The sequence below is a fragment of the Schistocerca gregaria genome, chromosome 3, assembly GCF_023897955.1.
Source record: "Schistocerca gregaria isolate iqSchGreg1 chromosome 3, iqSchGreg1.2, whole genome shotgun sequence".
NCBI classification, from domain to species: domain Eukaryota; kingdom Metazoa; phylum Arthropoda; class Insecta; order Orthoptera; family Acrididae; genus Schistocerca; species Schistocerca gregaria.
The window spans coordinates 26,900,750-26,922,325 of record NC_064922.1 but is presented as its reverse complement, the minus strand read 5'-3'; the positions used below and the strand labels follow the sequence as shown (position 1 = coordinate 26,922,325).

The following is a 21,576-nucleotide window of genomic DNA, read 5'->3' as shown; positions in this document are numbered from 1 at the left end:
AAATTGGTCCATTTCACTCCTTGTCGACAATCACACAGCACCTGAGGTAACAAGCACATCTCGAGCCCCATTGTGCTCTCCATTGTTCATGTCAACTCAGTGCCTTGCTCTTTGCTACTGTGTAAAACTCTTGTCGTCCAACTGCAAAACACTGGGACACAACCAGTTTCCGCGTCTCCATTGCACTGATCATACTGCGAAACGCTCCCCAAACTTGGCAATCACCCATGCAGCCGACTTTTCCGACTTTACACGACGCTCACGCTAGTGACAGCCTTACTTATAGTTCGACGTCGCGCCAAAGCGAATGAGCACATTTCGCCTACGGCTTAGGCCGCTCTCCTAGTGTGGCTGCTCTGTGTCTGCAGGCAGCGAGGGGCTGCAAGCTTCCTGTGTTCGCACCTATATCACCTGTGCTTGCTTGTCAGAGACAGACTATCGCAAAACATTCAACTCACTCCATGAAGTGATTGCTACGGCATCTGTTATCAGCAGTCACAACCAGCAACGCCAGTAGCAGCCGACTGCACGCAAAGAATGGGAACGTGCAGTGGGATTTACGTGAACTCGGCGCAAGGCAGATCTTTCCGACGTAGGCTTGAGAATCTTATGGGAACATTTGTACTGTTTCTAAGTTAAGTGTAGGTGTGCGAGGTGGGTGCTTCCTGCGCACGAATAAAAGAGCACTTGCCAATTGTGGATGCTAATCGTTCGCTTGTATCTGCCAAGACACCTCTGCTGGTTGGGAATTATTCCTCTTGCATGGCAAGGTGCGCATGTAGGAGTGTTAAAAATTCTGGAGGCGCTGGGTATCGATCCCAGTACCTCTCGCACACTAAGCGAGCGCTCTACCATCTGAGCTACGCCCACCCCCCGTTGACTAATAGTGCTACATACAGCCACATCAACGTCACAGACCCTTACACTCCCATTATTCCGCAGACAAACACTACTCTCTATGTATCAGTGAGGGTGTCTTTCAGGTTTCGTGCATTCTGTATCGAATCGTAGTTGGCCACATTAAGAGTGGCACGCATAACGTCGAAAGTAGAATTCGGACACCGCTCTGAGTAAGACGAACGTGTTGTCCACTCTCTAGGCTTCAATGACGTTAAGCCGTGATACCTAAGACCGATCTGCACTCGATGACACCACGATAACAGCCGGTCACCACACTTACATCTTGCTCTCCTTATAACAGTATACATCATATCAGTCTGTGACGCTGGTTTTGCAACTTCTTGCGTCCCTTTATGTTCGCCGCGACCAACACTTACCATGCACTGACCACAAAACATGGAGGAGCCGGAGCTTGAACCCGAGACCTTTCACACGCTAAGCGAACGATCTGCCAACTGAGCTACGGCTGCACACACGACCAAGCCTGGCTATTCTCCATTCTTTGGGACTCTGATGTGCACGGACACGTTGGTTGGTTGGTTTGTAGCGGCGAAGGTACCAGAGTACAAAGGCGCGGACACGTTCATATACACAAGAGTTCAAAGGAGTTTCGATACTCTGGTATTACGAATGCAAATTCCGTCTGTTTTTCACGTCTTAAATGGAAAGGGTGGTCACAAATTGGTCCATTTCACTCCTTGTCGACAATCACACAGCACCTGAGGTAACAAGCACATCTCGAGCCCCATTGTGCTCTCCATTGTTCATGCCAACTCAGTGCCTCGCTCTTTGCTACTGTGTAAAACTCTTGTCGTCCAACTGCAAAACACTGGGACACAACCAGTTTCCGTGTCTCCATTGCACTGATCATACTGCGAAACGCTCCCCAAACTTGGCAATCACCCATGCAGCCGACTTTTCCGACTTTACACGACGCTCACGCAACGCTCACGCTAGTGACAGCCTTACTTATAGTTCGACGTCGCGCCAAAGCGAATGAGCACATTTCGCCTACGGCTTAGGCCGCTCTCCTAGTGTGGCTGCTCTGTGTCTGCAGGCAGCGAGGGGCTGCAAGCTTCCTGTGTTCGCACCTATATCACCTGTGCTTGCTTGTCAGAGACAGACTATCGCAAAACATTCAACTCACTCCATGAAGTGATTGCTACGGCATCTGTTATCAGCAGTCACAACCAGCAACGCCAGTAGCAGCCGACTGCACGCAAAGAATGGGAACGTGCAGTGGGATTTACGTGAACTCGGCGCAAGGCAGATCTTTCCGACGTAGGCTTGAGAATCTTATGGGAACATTTGTACTGTTTCTAAGTTAAGTGTAGGTGTGCGAGGTGGGTGCTTCCTGCGCACGAATAAAAGAACGCTTGCCAATTGTGGATGCTAATCGTTCGCTTGTATCTGCCTAGACACCTCTGCTGGTTGGGAATTATTCCTCTTGCATGGCAAGGTGCGCATGTAGGAGTGTTAAAAATTCTGAAGGCGCTGGGTATCGATCCCAGTACCTCTCGCACACTAAGCGAGCGCTCTACCATCTGAGCTACGCCCACCCCCCGTTGAGTTATAGTGCTACATACAGCCACATCAACGTCACAGACCCTTACACTACCATTATTCCGCAGACAAACACTACTCTCTATGTATCAGTGAGGGTGTCTTTCAGGTTTCGTGCATTCTGTATCGAATCGTAGTTGGCCACATTAAGAGTGGCACGCATAACGTCGAAAGTAGAATTCGGACACCGCTCTGAGTAAGACGAACGTGTTGTCCACTCTCTAGGCTTCAATGACGTTAAGCCGTGATACCTAAGACAGATCTGCACTCGATGACACCACGATAACAGCCGGTCACCACACTTACATCTTGCTCTCCTTATAACAGTATACATCATATCAGTCTGTGACGCTGGTTTTGCAACTTCTTGCGTCCCTTTATGTTCGTCGCGACCAACACTTACCATGCACTGACCACAAAACATGGAGGAGCCGGAGCTTGAACCCGAGACCTTTCACACGCTAAGCGAACGATCTGCCAACTGAGCTACGGCTGCACACACGACCAAGCCTGGCTATTCTCCATTCTTTGGGACTCTGATGTGCAAGGACACGTTGGTTGGTTGGTTTGTAGCGGCGAAGGTACCAGAGTACAAAGGCGCGGACACGTTCATATACACAAGAGTTCCAAGTAGTTTCGATACTCTGGTATTACGAATGCAAATTCCGTCTGTTTTTCACGTCTTAAATGGAAAGGGCGGTCACAAATTGGTCCATTTCACTCCTTGTCGACAATCACACAGCACCTGAGGTAACAAGCACATCTCGAGCCCCATTGTGCTCTCCATTGTTCATGTCAACTCAGTGCCTTGCTCTTTGCTACTGTGTAAAACTCTTGTCGTCCAACTGCAAAACACTGGGACACAACCAGTTTCCGTGTCTCCATTGCACTGATCATACTGCGAAACGCTCCCCAAACTTGGCAATCACCCATGCAGCCGACTTTTCCGACTTTACACGACGCTCACGCTAGTGACAGCCTTACTTATAGTTCGACGTCGCGCCAAAGCGAATGAGCACATTTCGCCTACGGCTTAGGCCGCTCTCCTAGTGTGGCTGCTCTGTGTCTGCAGGCAGCGAGGGGCTGCAAGCTTCCTGTGTTCGCACCTATATCACCTGTGCTTGCTTGTCAGAGACAGACTATCGCAAAACATTCAACTCACTCCATGAAGTGATTGCTACGGCATCTGTTATCAGCAGTCACAACCAGCAACGCCAGTAGCAGCCGACTGCACGCAAAGAATGGGAACGTGCAGTGGGATTTACGTGAACTCGGCGCAAGGCAGATCTTTCCGACGTAGGCTTGAGAATCTTATGGGAACATTTGTACTGTTTCTAAGTTAAGTGTAGGTGTGCGAGGTGGGTGCTTCCTGCGCACGAATAAAAGAACGCTTGCCAATTGTGGATGCTAATCGTTCGCTTGTATCTGCCTAGACACCTCTGCTGGTTGGGAATTATTCCTCTTGCATGGCAAGGTGCGCATGTAGGAGTGTTAAAAATTCTGAAGGCGCTGGGTATCGATCCCAGTACCTCTCGCACACTAAGCGAGCGCTCTACCATCTGAGCTACGCCCACCCCCCGTTGAGTTATAGTGCTACATACAGCCACATCAACGTCACAGACCCTTACACTACCATTATTCCGCAGACAAACACTACTCTCTATGTATCAGTGAGGGTGTCTTTCAGGTTTCGTGCATTCTGTATCGAATCGTAGTTGGCCACATTAAGAGTGGCACGCATAACGTCGAAAGTAGAATTCGGACACCGCTCTGAGTAAGACGAACGTGTTGTCCACTCTCTAGGCTTCAATGACGTTAAGCCGTGATACCTAAGACAGATCTGCACTCGATGACACCACGATAACAGCCGGTCACCACACTTACATCTTGCTCTCCTTATAACAGTATACATCATATCAGTCTGTGACGCTGGTTTTGCAACTTCTTGCGTCCCTTTATGTTCGTCGCGACCAACACTTACCATGCACTGACCACAAAACATGGAGGAGCCGGAGCTTGAACCCGAGACCTTTCACACGCTAAGCGAACGATCTGCCAACTGAGCTACGGCTGCACACACGACCAAGCCTGGCTATTCTCCATTCTTTGGGACTCTGATGTGCAAGGACACGTTGGTTGGTTGGTTTGTAGCGGCGAAGGTACCAGAGTACAAAGGCGCGGACACGTTCATATACACAAGAGTTCCAAGTAGTTTCGATACTCTGGTATTACGAATGCAAATTCCGTCTGTTTTTCACGTCTTAAATGGAAAGGGCGGTCACAAATTGGTCCATTTCACTCCTTGTCGACAATCACACAGCACCTGAGGTAACAAGCACATCTCGAGCCCCATTGTGCTCTCCATTGTTCATGCCAACTCAGTGCCTCGCTCTTTGCTACTGTGTAAAACTCTTGTCGTCCAACTGCAAAACACTGGGACACAACCAGTTTCCGTGTCTCCATTGCACTGATCATACTGCGAAACGCTCCCCAAACTTGGCAATCACCCATGCAGCCGACTTTTCCGACTTTACACGACGCTCACGCTAGTGACAGCCTTACTTATAGTTCGACGTCGCGCCAAAGCGAATGAGCACATTTCGCCTACGGCTTAGGCCGCTCTCCTAGTGTGGCTGCTCTGTGTCTGCAGGCAGCGAGGGGCTGCAAGCTTCCTGTGTTCGCACCTATATCACCTGTGCTTGCTTGTCAGAGACAGACTATCGCAAAACATTCAACTCACTCCATGAAGTGATTGCTACGGCATCTGTTATCAGCAGTCACAACCAGCAACGCCAGTAGCAGCCGACTGCACGCAAAGAATGGGAACGTGCAGTGGGATTTACGTGAACTCGGCGCAAGGCAGATCTTTCCGACGTAGGCTTGAGAATCTTATGGGAACATTTGTACTGTTTCTAAGTTAAGTGTAGGTGTGCGAGGTGGGTGCTTCCTGCGCACGAATAAAAGAGCACTTGCCAATTGTGGATGCTAATCGTTCGCTTATATCTGCCAAGACACCTCTGCTGGTTGGGAATTATTCCTCTTGCATGGCAAGGTGCGCATGTAGGAGTGTTAAAAATTCTGAAGGCGCTGGGTATCGATCCCAGTACCTCTCGCACACTAAGCGAGCGCTCTACCATCTGAGCTACGCCCACCCCCCGTTGACTAATAGTGCTACATACAGCCACATCAACGTCACAGACCCTTACACTCCCATTATTCCGCAGACAAACACTACTCTCTATGTATCAGTGAGGGTGTCTTTCAGGTTTCGTGCATTCTGTATCGAATCGTAGTTGGCCACATTAAGAGTGGCACGCATAACGTCGAAAGTAGAATTCGGACACCGCTCTGAGTAAGACGAACGTGTTGTCCACTCTCTAGGCTTCAATGACGTTAAGCCGTGATACCTAAGACAGATCTGCACTCGATGACACCACGATAACAGCCGGTCACCACACTTACATCTTGCTCTCCTTATAACAGTATACATCATATCAGTCTGTGACGCTGGTTTTGCAACTTCTTGCGTCCCTTTATGTTCGCCGCGACCAACACTTACCATGCACTGACCACAAAACATGGAGGAGCCGGAGCTTGAACCCGAGACCTTTCACACGCTAAGCGAACGATCTGCCAACTGAGCTACGGCTGCACACACTACCAAGCCTGGCTATTCTCCATTCTTTGGGACTCTGATGTGCACGGACACGTTGGTTGGTTGGTTTGTAGCGGCGAAGGTACCAGAGTACAAAGGCGCGGACACGTTCATATACACAAGAGTTCAAAGGAGTTTCGATACTCTGGTATTACGAATGCAAATTCCGTCTGTTTTTCACCTCTTAAATGGAAAGGGCGGTCACAAATTTGTCCATTTCACTCCTTGTCGACAATCACACAGCACCTGAGGTAACAAGCACATCTCGAGCCCCATTGTGCTCTCCATTGTTCATGCCAACTCAGTGCCTCGCTCTTTGCTACTGTGTAAAACTCTTGTCGTCCAACTGCAAAACACTGGGACACAACCAGTTTCCGTGTCTCCATTGCACTGATCATACTGCGAAACGCTCCCCAAACTTGGCAATCACCCATGCAGCCGACTTTTCCGACTTTACACGACGCTCACGCTAGTGACAGCCTTACTTATAGTTCGACGTCGCGCCAAAGCGAATGAGCACATTTCGCCTACGGCTTAGGCCGCTCTCCTAGTGTGGCTGCTCTGTGTCTGCAGGCAGCGAGGGGCTGCAAGCTTCCTGTGTTCGCACCTATATCACCTGTGCTTGCTTGTCAGAGACAGACTATCGCAAAACATTCAACTCACTCCATGAAGTGATTGCTACGGCATCTGTTATCAGCAGTCACAACCAGCAACGCCAGTAGCAGCCGACTGCACGCAAAGAATGGGAACGTGCAGTGGGATTTACGTGAACTCGGCGCAAGGCAGATCTTTCCGACGTAGGCTTGAGAATCTTATGGGAACATTTGTACTGTTTCTAAGTTAAGTGTAGGTGTGCGAGGTGGGTGCTTCCTGCGCACGAATAAAAGAGCACTTGCCAATTGTGGATGCTAATCGTTCGCTTATATCTGCCAAGACACCTCTGCTGGTTGGGAATTATTCCTCTTGCATGGCAACGTGCGCATGTAGGAGTGTTAAAAATTCTGAAGGCGCTGGGTATCGATCCCAGTACCTCTCGCACACTAAGCGAGCGCTCTACCATCTGAGCTACGCCCACCCCCCGTTGACTAATAGTGCTACATACAGCCACATCAACGTCACAGACCCTTACACTCCCATTATTCCGCAGACAAACACTACTCTCTATGTATCAGTGAGGGTGTCTTTCAGGTTTCGTGCATTCTGTATCGAATCGTAGTTGGCCACATTAAGAGTGGCACGCATAACGTCGAAAGTAGAATTCGGACACCGCTCTGAGTAAGACGAACGTGTTGTCCACTCTCTAGGCTTCAATGACGTTAAGCCGTGATACCTAAGACAGATCTGCACTCGATGACACCACGATAACAGCCGGTCACCACACTTACATCTTGCTCTCCTTATAACAGTATACATCATATCAGTCTGTGACGCTGGTTTTGCAACTTCTTGCGTCCCTTTATGTTCGCCGCGACCAACACTTACCATGCACTGACCACAAAACATGGAGGAGCCGGAGCTTGAACCCGAGACCTTTCACACGCTAAGCGAACGATCTGCCAACTGAGCTACGGCTGCACACACTACCAAGCCTGGCTATTCTCCATTCTTTGGGACTCTGATGTGCACGGACACGTTGGTTGGTTGGTTTGTAGCGGCGAAGGTACCAGAGTACAAAGGCGCGGACACGTTCATATACACAAGAGTTCAAAGGAGTTTCGATACTCTGGTATTACGAATGCAAATTCCGTCTGTTTTTCACCTCTTAAATGGAAAGGGCGGTCACAAATTGGTCCATTTCACTCCTTGTCGACAATCACACAGCACCTGAGGTAACAAGCACATCTCGAGCCCCATTGTGCTCTCCATTGTTCATGCCAACTCAGTGCCTCGCTCTTTGCTACTGTGTAAAACTCTTGTCGTCCAACTGCAAAACACTGGGACACAACCAGTTTCCGTGTCTCCATTGCACTGATCATACTGCGAAACGCTCCCCAAACTTGGCAATCACCCATGCAGCCGACTTTTCCGACTTTACACGACGCTCACGCTAGTGACAGCCTTACTTATAGTTCGACGTCGCGCCAAAGCGAATGAGCACATTTCGCCTACGGCTTAGGCCGCTCTCCTAGTGTGGCTGCTCTGTGTCTGCAGGCAGCGAGGGGCTGCAAGCTTCCTGTGTTCGCACCTATATCACCTGTGCTTGCTTGTCAGAGACAGACTATCGCAAAACATTCAACTCACTCCATGAAGTGATTGCTACGGCATCTGTTATCAGCAGTCACAACCAGCAACGCCAGTAGCAGCCGACTGCACGCAAAGAATGGGAACGTGCAGTGGGATTTACGTGAACTCGGCGCAAGGCAGATCTTTCCGACGTAGGCTTGAGAATCTTATGGGAACATTTGTACTGTTTCTAAGTTAAGTGTAGGTGTGCGAGGTGGGTGCTTCCTGCGCACGAATAAAAGAACGCTTGCCAATTGTGGATGCTAATCGTTCGCTTGTATCTGCCTAGACACCTCTGCTGGTTGGGAATTATTCCTCTTGCATGGCAAGGTGCGCATGTAGGAGTGTTAAAAATTCTGAAGGCGCTGGGTATCGATCCCAGTACCTCTCGCACACTAAGCGAGCGCTCTACCATCTGAGCTACGCCCACCCCCCGTTGACTTATAGTGCTACATACAGCCACATCAACGTCACAGACCCTTACACTCCCATTATTCCGCAGACAAACACTACTCTCTATGTATCAGTGAGGGTGTCTTTCAGGTTTCGTGCATTCTGTATCGAATCGTAGTTGGCCACATTAAGAGTGGCACGCATAACGTCGAAAGTAGAATTCGGACGCTGCTCTGAGTAAGACGAACGTGTTGTCCACTCTCTAGGCTTCAATGACGTTAAGCCGTGATACCTAAGACAGATCTGCACTCGATGACACCACGATAACAGCCGGTCACCACACTTACATCTTGCTCTCCTTATAACAGTATACATCATATCAGTCTGTGACGCTGGTTTTGCAACTTCTTGCGTCCCTTTATGTTCGCCGCGACCAACACTTACCATGCACTGACCACAAAACATGGAGGAGCCGGAGCTTGAACCCGAGACCTTTCACACGCTAAGCGAACGATCTGCCAACTGAGCTACGGCTGCACACACGACCAAGCCTGGCTATTCTCCATTCTTTGGGACTCTGATGTGCACGGACACGTTGGTTGGTTGGTTTGTAGCGGCGAAGGTACCAGAGTACAAAGGCGCGGACACGTTCATATACACAAGAGTTCCAAGTAGTTTCGATACTCTGGTATTACGAATGCAAATTCCGTCTGTTTTTCACGTCTTAAATGGAAAGGGCGGTCACAAATTTGTCCATTTCACTCCTTGTCGACAATCACACAGCACCTGAGGTAACAAGCACATCTCGAGCCCCATTGTGCTCTCCATTGTTCATGTCAACTCAGTGCCTTGCTCTTTGCTACTGTGTAAAACTCTTGTCGTCCAACTGCAAAACACTGGGACACAACCAGTTTCCGTGTCTCCATTGCACTGATCATACTGCGAAACGCTCCCCAAACTTGGCAATCACCCATGCAGCCGACTTTTCCGACTTTACACGACGCTCACGCTAGTGACAGCCTTACTTATAGTTCGACGTCGCGCCAAAGCGAATGAGCACATTTCGCCTACGGCTTAGGCCGCTCTCCTAGTGTGGCTGCTCTGTGTCTGCAGGCAGCGAGGGGCTGCAAGCTTCCTGTGTTCGCACCTATATCACCTGTGCTTGCTTGTCAGAGACAGACTATCGCAAAACATTCAACTCACTCCATGAAGTGATTGCTACGGCATCTGTTATCAGCAGTCACAACCAGCAACGCCAGTAGCAGCCGACTGCACGCAAAGAATGGGAACGTGCAGTGGGATTTACGTGAACTCGGCGCAAGGCAGATCTTTCCGACGTAGGCTTGAGAATCTTATGGGAACATTTGTACTGTTTCTAAGTTAAGTGTAGGTGTGCGAGGTGGGTGCTTCCTGCGCACGAATAAAAGAACGCTTGCCAATTGTGGATGCTAATCGTTCGCTTGTATCTGCCTAGACACCTCTGCTGGTTGGGAATTATTCCTCTTGCATGGCAAGGTGCGCATGTAGGAGTGTTAAAAATTCTGAAGGCGCTGGGTATCGATCCCAGTACCTCTCGCACACTAAGCGAGCGCTCTACCATCTGAGCTACGCCCACCCCCCGTTGACTAATAGTGCTACATACAGCCACATCAACGTCACAGACCCTTACACTCCCATTATTCCGCAGACAAACACTACTCTCTATGTATCAGTGAGGGTGTCTTTCAGGTTTCGTGCATTCTGTATCGAATCGTAGTTGGCCACATTAAGAGTGGCACGCATAACGTCGAAAGTAGAATTCGGACACTGCTCTGAGTAAGACGAACGTGTTGTCCACTCTCTAGGCTTCAATGACGTTAAGCCGTGATACCTAAGACAGATCTGCACTCGATGACACCACGATAACAGCCGGTCACCACACTTACATCTTGCTCTCCTTATAACAGTATACATCATATCAGTCTGTGACGCTGGTTTTGCAACTTCTTGCGTCCCTTTATGTTCGCCGCGACCAACACTTACCATGCACTGACCACAAAACATGGAGGAGCCGGAGCTTGAACCCGAGACCTTTCACACGCTAAGCGAACGATCTGCCAACTGAGCTACGGCTGCACACACGACCAAGCCTGGCTATTCTCCATTCTTTGGGACTCTGATGTGCACGGACACGTTGGTTGGTTGGTTTGTAGCGGCGAAGGTACCAGAGTACAAAGGCGCGGACACGTTCATATACACAAGAGTTCCAAGTAGTTTCGATACTCTGGTATTACGAATGCAAATTCCGTCTGTTTTTCACGTCTTAAATGGAAAGGGCGGTCACAAATTGGTCCATTTCACTCCTTGTCGACAATCACACAGCACCTGAGGTAACAAGCACATCTCGAGCCCCATTGTGCTCTCCATTGTTCATGCCAACTCAGTGCCTCGCTCTTTGCTACTGTGTAAAACTCTTGTCGTCCAACTGCAAAACACTGGGACACAACCAGTTTCCGCGTCTCCATTGCACTGATCATACTGCGAAACGCTCCCCAAACTTGGCAATCACCCATGCAGCCGACTTTTCCGACTTTACACGACGCTCACGCAACGCTCACGCTAGTGACAGCCTTACTTATAGTTCGACGTCGCGCCAAAGCGAATGAGCACATTTCGCCTACGGCTTAGGCCGCTCTCCTAGTGTGGCTGCTCTGTGTCTGCAGGCAGCGAGGGGCTGCAAGCTTCCTGTGTTCGCACCTATATCACCTGTGCTTGCTTGTCAGAGACAGACTATCGCAAAACATTCAACTCACTCCATGAAGTGATTGCTACGGCATCTGTTATCAGCAGTCACAACCAGCAACGCCAGTAGCAGCCGACTGCACGCAAAGAATGGGAACGTGCAGTGGGATTTACGTGAACTCGGCGCAAGGCAGATCTTTCCGACGTAGGCTTGAGAATCTTATGGGAACATTTGTACTGTTTCTAAGTTAAGTGTAGGTGTGCGAGGTGGGTGCTTCCTGCGCACGAATAAAAGAACGCTTGCCAATTGTGGATGCTAATCGTTCGCTTGTATCTGCCTAGACACCTCTGCTGGTTGGGAATTATTCCTCTTGCATGGCAAGGTGCGCATGTAGGAGTGTTAAAAATTCTGAAGGCGCTGGGTATCGATCCCAGTACCTCTCGCACACTAAGCGAGCGCTCTACCATCTGAGCTACGCCCACCCCCCGTTGACTAATAGTGCTACATACAGCCACATCAACGTCACAGACCCTTACACTCCCATTATTCCGCAGACAAACACTACTCTCTATGTATCAGTGAGGGTGTCTTTCAGGTTTCGTGCATTCTGTATCGAATCGTAGTTGGCCACATTAAGAGTGGCACGCATAACGTCGAAAGTAGAATTCGGACACTGCTCTGAGTAAGACGAACGTGTTGTCCACTCTCTAGGCTTCAATGACGTTAAGCCGTGATACCTAAGACAGATCTGCACTCGATGACACCACGATAACAGCCGGTCACCACACTTACATCTTGCTCTCCTTATAACAGTATACATCATATCAGTCTGTGACGCTGGTTTTGCAACTTCTTGCGTCCCTTTATGTTCGCCGCGACCAACACTTACCATGCACTGACCACAAAACATGGAGGAGCCGGAGCTTGAACCCGAGACCTTTCACACGCTAAGCGAACGATCTGCCAACTGTGCTACGGCTGCACACACGACCAAGCCTAGCTATTCTCCATTCTTTGGGACTCTGATGTGCACGGACACGTTGGTTGGTTGGTTTGTAGCGGCGAAGGTACCAGAGTACAAGGGCGCGGACACGTTCATATACACAAGAGTTCCAAGTAGTTTCGATACTCTGGTATTACGAATGCAAATTCCGTCTGTTTTTCACGTCTTAAATGGAAAGGGCGGTCACAAATTTGTCCATTTCACTCCTTGTCGACAATCACACAGCACCTGAGGTAACAAGCACATCTCGAGCCCCATTGTGCTCTCCATTGTTCATGCCAACTCAGTGCCTCGCTCTTTGCTACTGTGTAAAACTCTTGTCGTCCAACTGCAAAACACTGGGACACAACCAGTTTCCGTGTCTCCATTGCACTGATCATACTGCGAAACGCTCCCCAAACTTGGCAATCACCCATGCAGCCGACTTTTCCGACTTTACACGACGCTCACGCAACGCTCACGCTAGTGACAGCCTTACTTATAGTTCGACGTCGCGCCAAAGCGAATGAGCACATTTCGCCTACGGCTTAGGCCGCTCTCCTAGTGTGGCTGCTCTGTGTCTGCAGGCAGCGAGGGGCTGCAAGCTTCCTGTGTTCGCACCTATATCACCTGTGCTTGCTTGTCAGAGACAGACTATCGCAAAACATTCAACTCACTCCATGAAGTGATTGCTACGGCATCTGTTATCAGCAGTCACAACCAGCAACGCCAGTAGCAGCCGACTGCACGCAAAGAATGGGAACGTGCAGTGGGATTTACGTGAACTCGGCGCAAGGCAGATCTTTCCGACGTAGGCTTGAGAATCTTATGGGAACATTTGTACTGTTTCTAAGTTAAGTGTAGGTGTGCGAGGTGGGTGCTTCCTGCGCACGAATAAAAGAACGCTTGCCAATTGTGGATGCTAATCGTTCGCTTGTATCTGCCTAGACACCTCTGCTGGTTGGGAATTATTCCTCTTGCATGGCAAGGTGCGCATGTAGGAGTGTTAAAAATTCTGAAGGCGCTGGGTATCGATCCCAGTACCTCTCGCACACTAAGCGAGCGCTCTACCATCTGAGCTACGCCCACCCCCCGTTGACTAATAGTGCTACATACAGCCACATCAACGTCACAGACCCTTACACTCCCATTATTCCGCAGACAAACACTACTCTCTATGTATCAGTGAGGGTGTCTTTCAGGTTTCGTGCATTCTGTATCGAATCGTAGTTGGCCACATTAAGAGTGGCACGCATAACGTCGAAAGTAGAATTCGGACACTGCTCTGAGTAAGACGAACGTGTTGTCCACTCTCTAGGCTTCAATGACGTTAAGCCGTGATACCTAAGACAGATCTGCACTCGATGACACCACGATAACAGCCGGTCACCACACTTACATCTTGCTCTCCTTATAACAGTATACATCATATCAGTCTGTGACGCTGGTTTTGCAACTTCTTGCGTCCCTTTATGTTCGCCGCGACCAACACTTACCATGCACTGACCACAAAACATGGAGGAGCCGGAGCTTGAACCCGAGACCTTTCACACGCTAAGCGAACGATCTGCCAACTGAGCTACGGCTGCACACACGACCAAGCCTAGCTATTCTCCATTCTTTGGGACTCTGATGTGCACGGACACGTTGGTTGGTTGGTTTGTAGCGGCGAAGGTACCAGAGTACAAGGGCGCGGACACGTTCATATACACAAGAGTTCCAAGTAGTTTCGATACTCTGGTATTACGAATGCAAATTCCGTCTGTTTTTCACGTCTTAAATGGAAAGGGCGGTCACAAATTTGTCCATTTCACTCCTTGTCGACAATCACACAGCACCTGAGGTAACAAGCACATCTCGAGCCCCATTGTGCTCTCCATTGTTCATGCCAACTCAGTGCCTCGCTCTTTGCTACTGTGTAAAACTCTTGTCGTCCAACTGCAAAACACTGGGACACAACCAGTTTCCGTGTCTCCATTGCACTGATCATACTGCGAAACGCTCCCCAAACTTGGCAATCACCCATGCAGCCGACTTTTCCGACTTTACACGACGCTCACGCAACGCTCACGCTAGTGACAGCCTTACTTATAGTTCGACGTCGCGCCAAAGCGAATGAGCACATTTCGCCTACGGCTTAGGCCGCTCTCCTAGTGTGGCTGCTCTGTGTCTGCAGGCAGCGAGGGGCTGCAAGCTTCCTGTGTTCGCACCTATATCACCTGTGCTTGCTTGTCAGAGACAGACTATCGCAAAACATTCAACTCACTCCATGAAGTGATTGCTACGGCATCTGTTATCAGCAGTCACAACCAGCAACGCCAGTAGCAGCCGACTGCACGCAAAGAATGGGAACGTGCAGTGGGATTTACGTGAACTCGGCGCAAGGCAGATCTTTCCGACGTAGGCTTGAGAATCTTATGGGAACATTTGTACTGTTTCTAAGTTAAGTGTAGGTGTGCGAGGTGGGTGCTTCCTGCGCACGAATAAAAGAACGCTTGCCAATTGTGGATGCTAATCGTTCGCTTGTATCTGCCTAGACACCTCTGCTGGTTGGGAATTATTCCTCTTGCATGGCAAGGTGCGCATGTAGGAGTGTTAAAAATTCTGAAGGCGCTGGGTATCGATCCCAGTACCTCTCGCACACTAAGCGAGCGCTCTACCATCTGAGCTACGCCCACCCCCCGTTGACTAATAGTGCTACATACAGCCACATCAACGTCACAGACCCTTACACTCCCATTATTCCGCAGACAAACACTACTCTCTATGTATCAGTGAGGGTGTCTTTCAGGTTTCGTGCATTCTGTATCGAATCGTAGTTGGCCACATTAAGAGTGGCACGCATAACGTCGAAAGTAGAATTCGGACACTGCTCTGAGTAAGACGAACGTGTTGTCCACTCTCTAGGCTTCAATGACGTTAAGCCGTGATACCTAAGACAGATCTGCACTCGATGACACCACGATAACAGCCGGTCACCACACTTACATCTTGCTCTCCTTATAACAGTATACATCATATCAGTCTGTGACGCTGGTTTTGCAACTTCTTGCGTCCCTTTATGTTCGCCGCGACCAACACTTACCATGCACTGACCACAAAACATGGAGGAGCCGGAGCTTGAACCCGAGACCTTTCACACGCTAAGCGAACGATCTGCCAACTGAGCTACGGCTGCACACACGACCAAGCCTAGCTATTCTCCATTCTTTGGGACTCTGATGTGCACGGACACGTTGGTTGGTTGGTTTGTAGCGGCGAAGGTACCAGAGTACAAGGGCGCGGACACGTTCATATACACAAGAGTTCCAAGTAGTTTCGATACTCTGGTATTACGAATGCAAATTCCGTCTGTTTTTCACGTCTTAAATGGAAAGGGCGGTCACAAATTTGTCCATTTCACTCCTTGTCGACAATCACACAGCACCTGAGGTAACAAGCACATCTCGAGCCCCATTGTGCTCTCCATTGTTCATGCCAACTCAGTGCCTCGCTCTTTGCTACTGTGTAAAACTCTTGTCGTCCAACTGCAAAACACTGGGACACAACCAGTTTCCGCGTCTCCATTGCACTGATCATACTGCGAAACGCTCCCCAAACTTGGCAATCACCCATGCAGCCGACTTTTCCGACTTTACACGACGCTCACGCTAGTGACAGCCTTACTTATAGTTCGACGTCGCGCCAAAGCGAATGAGCACATTTCGCCTACGGCTTAGGCCGCTCTCCTAGTGTGGCTGCTCTGTGTCTGCAGGCAGCGAGGGGCTGCAAGCTTCCTGTGTTCGCACCTATATCACCTGTGCTTGCTTGTCAGAGACAGACTATCGCAAAACATTCAACTCACTCCATGAAGTGATTGCTACGGCATCTGTTATCAGCAGTCACAACCAGCAACGCCAGTAGCAGCCGACTGCACGCAAAGAATGGGAACGTGCAGTGGGATTTACGTGAACTCGGCGCAAGGCAGATCTTTCCGACGTAGGCTTGAGAATCTTATGGGAACATTTGTACTGTTTCTAAGTTAAGTGTAGGTGTGCGAGGTGGGTGCTTCCTGCGCACGAATAAAAGAACGCTTGCCAATTGTGGATGCTAATCGTTCGCTTGTATCTGCCTAGACACCTCTGCTGGTTGGGAATTATTCCTCTTGCATGGCAAGGTGCGCATGTAGGAGTGTTAAAAATTCTGAAGGCGCTGGGTATCGATCCCAGTACCTCTCGCACACTAAGCAAGCGCTCTACCATCTGAGCTACGCCCACCCCCCATTGACTAATAGTGCTACATACAGCCACATCAACGTCACAGACCCTTACACTCCCATTATTCCGCAGACAAACACTACTCTCTATGTATCAGTGAGGGTGTCTTTCAGGTTTCGTGCATTCTGTATCGAATCGTAGTTGGCCACATTAAGAGTGGCACGCATAACGTCGAAAGTAGAATTCGGACACTGCTCTGAGTAAGACGAACGTGTTGTCCACTCTCTAGGCTTCAATGACGTTAAGCCGTGATACCTAAGACAGATCTGCACTCGATGACACCACGATAACAGCCGGTCACCACACTTACATCTTGCTCTCCTTATAACAGTATACATCATATCAGTCTGTGACGCTGGTTTTGCAACTTCTTGCGTCCCTTTATGTTCGCCGCGACCAACACTTACCATGCACTGACCACAAAACATGGAGGAGCCGGAGCTTGAACCCGAGACCTTTCACACGCTAAGCGAACGATCTGCCAACTGAGCTACGGCTGCACACACGACCAAGCCTGGCTATTCTCCATTCTTTGGGACTCTGATGTGCACGGACACGTTGGTTGGTTGGTTTGTAGCGGCGAAGGTACCAGAGTACAAAGGCGCGGACACGTTCATATACACAAGAGTTCCAAGTAGTTTCGATACTCTGGTATTACGAATGCAAATTCCGTCTGTTTTTCACGTCTTAAATGGAAAGGGCGGTCACAAATTGGTCCATTTCACTCCTTGTCGACAATCACACAGCACCTGAGGTAACAAGCACATCTCGAGCCCCATTGTGCTCTCCATTGTTCATGCCAACTCAGTGCCTCGCTCTTTGCTACTGTGTAAAACTCTTGTCGTCCAACTGCAAAACACTGGGACACAACCAGTTTCCGCGTCTCCATTGCACTGATCATACTGCGAAACGCTCCCCAAACTTGGCAATCACCCATGCAGCCGACTTTTCCGACTTTACACGACGCTCACGCTAGTGACAGCCTTACTTATAGTTCGACGTCGCGCCAAAGCGAATGAGCACATTTCGCCTACGGCTTAGGCCGCTCTCCTAGTGTGGCTGCTCTGTGTCTGCAGGCAGCGAGGGGCTGCAAGCTTCCTGTGTTCGCACCTATATCACCTGTGCTTGCTTGTCAGAGACAGACTATCGCAAAACATTCAACTCACTCCATGAAGTGATTGCTACGGCATCTGTTATCAGCAGTCACAACCAGCAACGCCAGTAGCAGCCGACTGCAGGCAAAGAATGGGAACGTGCAGTGGGATTTACGTGAACTCGGCGCAAGGCAGATCTTTCCGACGTAGGCTTGAGAATCTTATGGGAACATTTGTACTGTTTCTAAGTTAAGTGTAGGTGTGCGAGGTGGGTGCTTCCTGCGCACGAATAAAAGAACGCTTGCCAATTGTGGATGCTAATCGTTCGCTTGTATCTGCCTAGACACCTCTGCTGGTTGGGAATTATTCCTCTTGCATGGCAAGGTGCGCATGTAGGAGTGTTAAAAATTCTGAAGGCGCTGGGTATCGATCCCAGTACCTCTCGCACACTAAGCGAGCGCTCTACCATCTGAGCTACGCCCACCCCCCGTTGACTAATAGTGCTACATACAGCCACATCAACGTCACAGACCCTTACACTCCCATTATTCCGCAGACAAACACTACTCTCTATGTATCAGTGAGGGTGTCTTTCAGGTTTCGTGCATTCTGTATCGAATCGTAGTTGGCCACATTAAGAGTGGCACGCATAACGTCGAAAGTAGAATTCGGACACTGCTCTGAGTAAGACGAACGTGTTGTCCACTCTCTAGGCTTCAATGACGTTAAGCCGTGATACCTAAGACAGATCTGCACTCGATGACACCACGATAACAGCCGGTCACCACACTTACATCTTGCTCTCCTTATAACAGTATACATCATATCAGTCTGTGACGCTGGTTTTGCAACTTCTTGCGTCCCTTTATGTTCGCCGCGACCAACACTTACCATGCACTGACCACAAAACATGGAGGAGCCGGAGCTTGAACCCGAGACCTTTCACACGCTAAGCGAACGATCTGCCAACTGAGCTACGGCTGCACACACGACCAAGCCTAGCTATTCTCCATTCTTTGGGACTCTGATGTGCACGGACACGTTGGTTGGTTGGTTTGTAGCGGCGAAGGTACCAGAGTACAAGGGCGCGGACACGTTCATATACACAAGAGTTCCAAGTAGTTTCGATACTCTGGTATTACGAATGCAAATTCCGTCTGTTTTTCACGTCTTAAATGGAAAGGGCGGTCACAAATTTGTCCATTTCACTCCTTGTCGACAATCACACAGCACCTGAGGTAACAAGCACATCTCGAGCCCCATTGTGCTCTCCATTGTTCATGCCAACTCAGTGCCTCGCTCTTTGCTACTGTGTAAAACTCTTGTCGTCCAACTGCAAAACACTGGGACACAACCAGTTTCCGTGTCTCCATTGCACTGATCATACTGCGAAACGCTCCCCAAACTTGGCAATCACCCATGCAGCCGACTTTTCCGACTTTACACGACGCTCACGCTAGTGACAGCCTTACTTATAGTTCGACGTCGCGCCAAAGCGAATGAGCACATTTCGCCTACGGCTTAGGCCGCTCTCCTAGTGTGGCTGCTCTGTGTCTGCAGGCAGCGAGGGGCTGCAAGCTTCCTGTGTTCGCACCTATATCACCTGTGCTTGCTTGTCAGAGACAGACTATCGCAAAACATTCAACTCACTCCATGAAGTGATTGCTACGGCATCTGTTATCAGCAGTCACAACCAGCAACGCCAGTAGCAGCCGACTGCACGCAAAGAATGGGAACGTGCAGTGGGATTTACGTGAACTCGGCGCAAGGCAGATCTTTCCGACGTAGGCTTGAGAATCTTATGGGAACATTTGTACTGTTTCTAAGTTAAGTGTAGGTGTGCGAGGTGGGTGCTTCCTGCGCACGAATAAAAGAACGCTTGCCAATTGTGGATGCTAATCGTTCGCTTGTATCTGCCTAGACACCTCTGCTGGTTGGGAATTATTCCTCTTGCATGGCAAGGTGCGCATGTAGGAGTGTTAAAAATTCTGAAGGCGCTGGGTATCGATCCCAGTACCTCTCGCACACTAAGCAAGCGCTCTACCATCTGAGCTACGCCCACCCCCCATTGACTAATAGTGCTACATACAGCCACATCAACGTCACAGACCCTTACACTCCCATTATTCCGCAGACAAACACTACTCTCTATGTATCAGTGAGGGTGTCTTTCAGGTTTCGTGCATTCTGTATCGAATCGTAGTTGGCCACATTAAGAGTGGCACGCATAACGTCGAAAGTAGAATTCGGACACTGCTCTGAGTAAGACGAACGTGTTGTCCACTCTCTAGGCTTCAATGACGTTAAGCCGTGATACCTAAGACAGATCTGCACTCGATGACACCACGATAACAGCCGGTCACCACACTTACATCTTGCTCTCCTTATAACAGTATACATCATATCAGTCTGTGACGCTGGTTTTGCAACTTCTTGCGTCCCTTTATGTTCGCCGCGACCAACACTTACCATGCACTGACCACAAAACATGGAGGAGCCGGAGCTTGAACCCGAGACCTTTCACACGCTAAGCGAACGATCTGCCAACTGAGCTACGGCTGCACACACGACCAAGCCTGGCTATTCTCCATTCTTTGGGACTCTGATGTGCACGGACACGTTGGTTGGTTGGTTTGTAGCGGCGAAGGTACCAGAGTACAAAGGCGCGGACACGTTCATATACACAAGAGTTCCAAGTAGTTTCGATACTCTGGTATTACGAATGCAAATTCCGTCTGTTTTTCACGTCTTAAATGGAAAGGGCGGTCACAAATTGGTCCATTTCACTCCTTGTCGACAATCACACAGCACCTGAGGTAACAAGCACATCTCGAGCCCCATTGTGCTCTCCATTGTTCATGCCAACTCAGTGCCTCGCTCTTTGCTACTGTGTAAAACTCTTGTCGTCCAACTGCAAAACACTGGGACACAACCAGTTTCCGCGTCTCCATTGCACTGATCATACTGCGAAACGCTCCCCAAACTTGGCAATCACCCATGCAGCCGACTTTTCCGACTTTACACGACGCTCACGCTAGTGACAGCCTTACTTATAGTTCGACGTCGCGCCAAAGCGAATGAGCACATTTCGCCTACGGCTTAGGCCGCTCTCCTAGTGTGGCTGCTCTGTGTCTGCAGGCAGCGAGGGGCTGCAAGCTTCCTGTGTTCGCACCTATATCACCTGTGCTTGCTTGTCAGAGACAGACTATCGCAAAACATTCAACTCACTCCATGAAGTGATTGCTACGGCATCTGTTATCAGCAGTCACAACCAGCAACGCCAGTAGCAGCCGACTGCACGCAAAGAATGGGAACGTGCAGTGGGATTTACGTGAACTCGGCGCAAGGCAGATCTTTCCGACGTAGGCTTGAGAATCTTATGGGAACATTTGTACTGTTTCTAAGTTAAGTGTAGGTGTGCGAGGTGGGTGCTTCCTGCGCACGAATAAAAGAACGCTTGCCAATTGTGGATGCTAATCGTTCGCTTGTATCTGCCTAGACACCTCTGCTGGTTGGGAATTATTCCTCTTGCATGGCAAGGTGCGCATGTAGGAGTGTTAAAAATTCTGAAGGCGCTGGGTATCGATCCCAGTACCTCTCGCACACTAAGCGAGCGCTCTACCATCTGAGCTACGCCCACCCCCCGTTGACTAATAGTGCTACATACAGCCACATCAACGTCACAGACCCTTACACTCCCATTATTCCGCAGACAAACACTACTCTCTATGTATCAGTGAGGGTGTCTTTCAGGTTTCGTGCATTCTGTATCGAATCGTAGTTGGCCA

General features: G+C 49.5%; 1 non-coding gene across 1 annotated transcript; it reads right to left on the bottom strand.

The window, feature by feature from the left end:
* Positions 1-797: 797 nt before the first annotated feature.
* Trnat-agu (transfer RNA threonine (anticodon AGU)) lies at positions 798-871 on the bottom strand. Its single transcript has one exon. It is a non-coding gene; the product is annotated as a tRNA-Thr (tRNA).
* Positions 872-21,576: the final 20,705 nt, after the last annotated feature.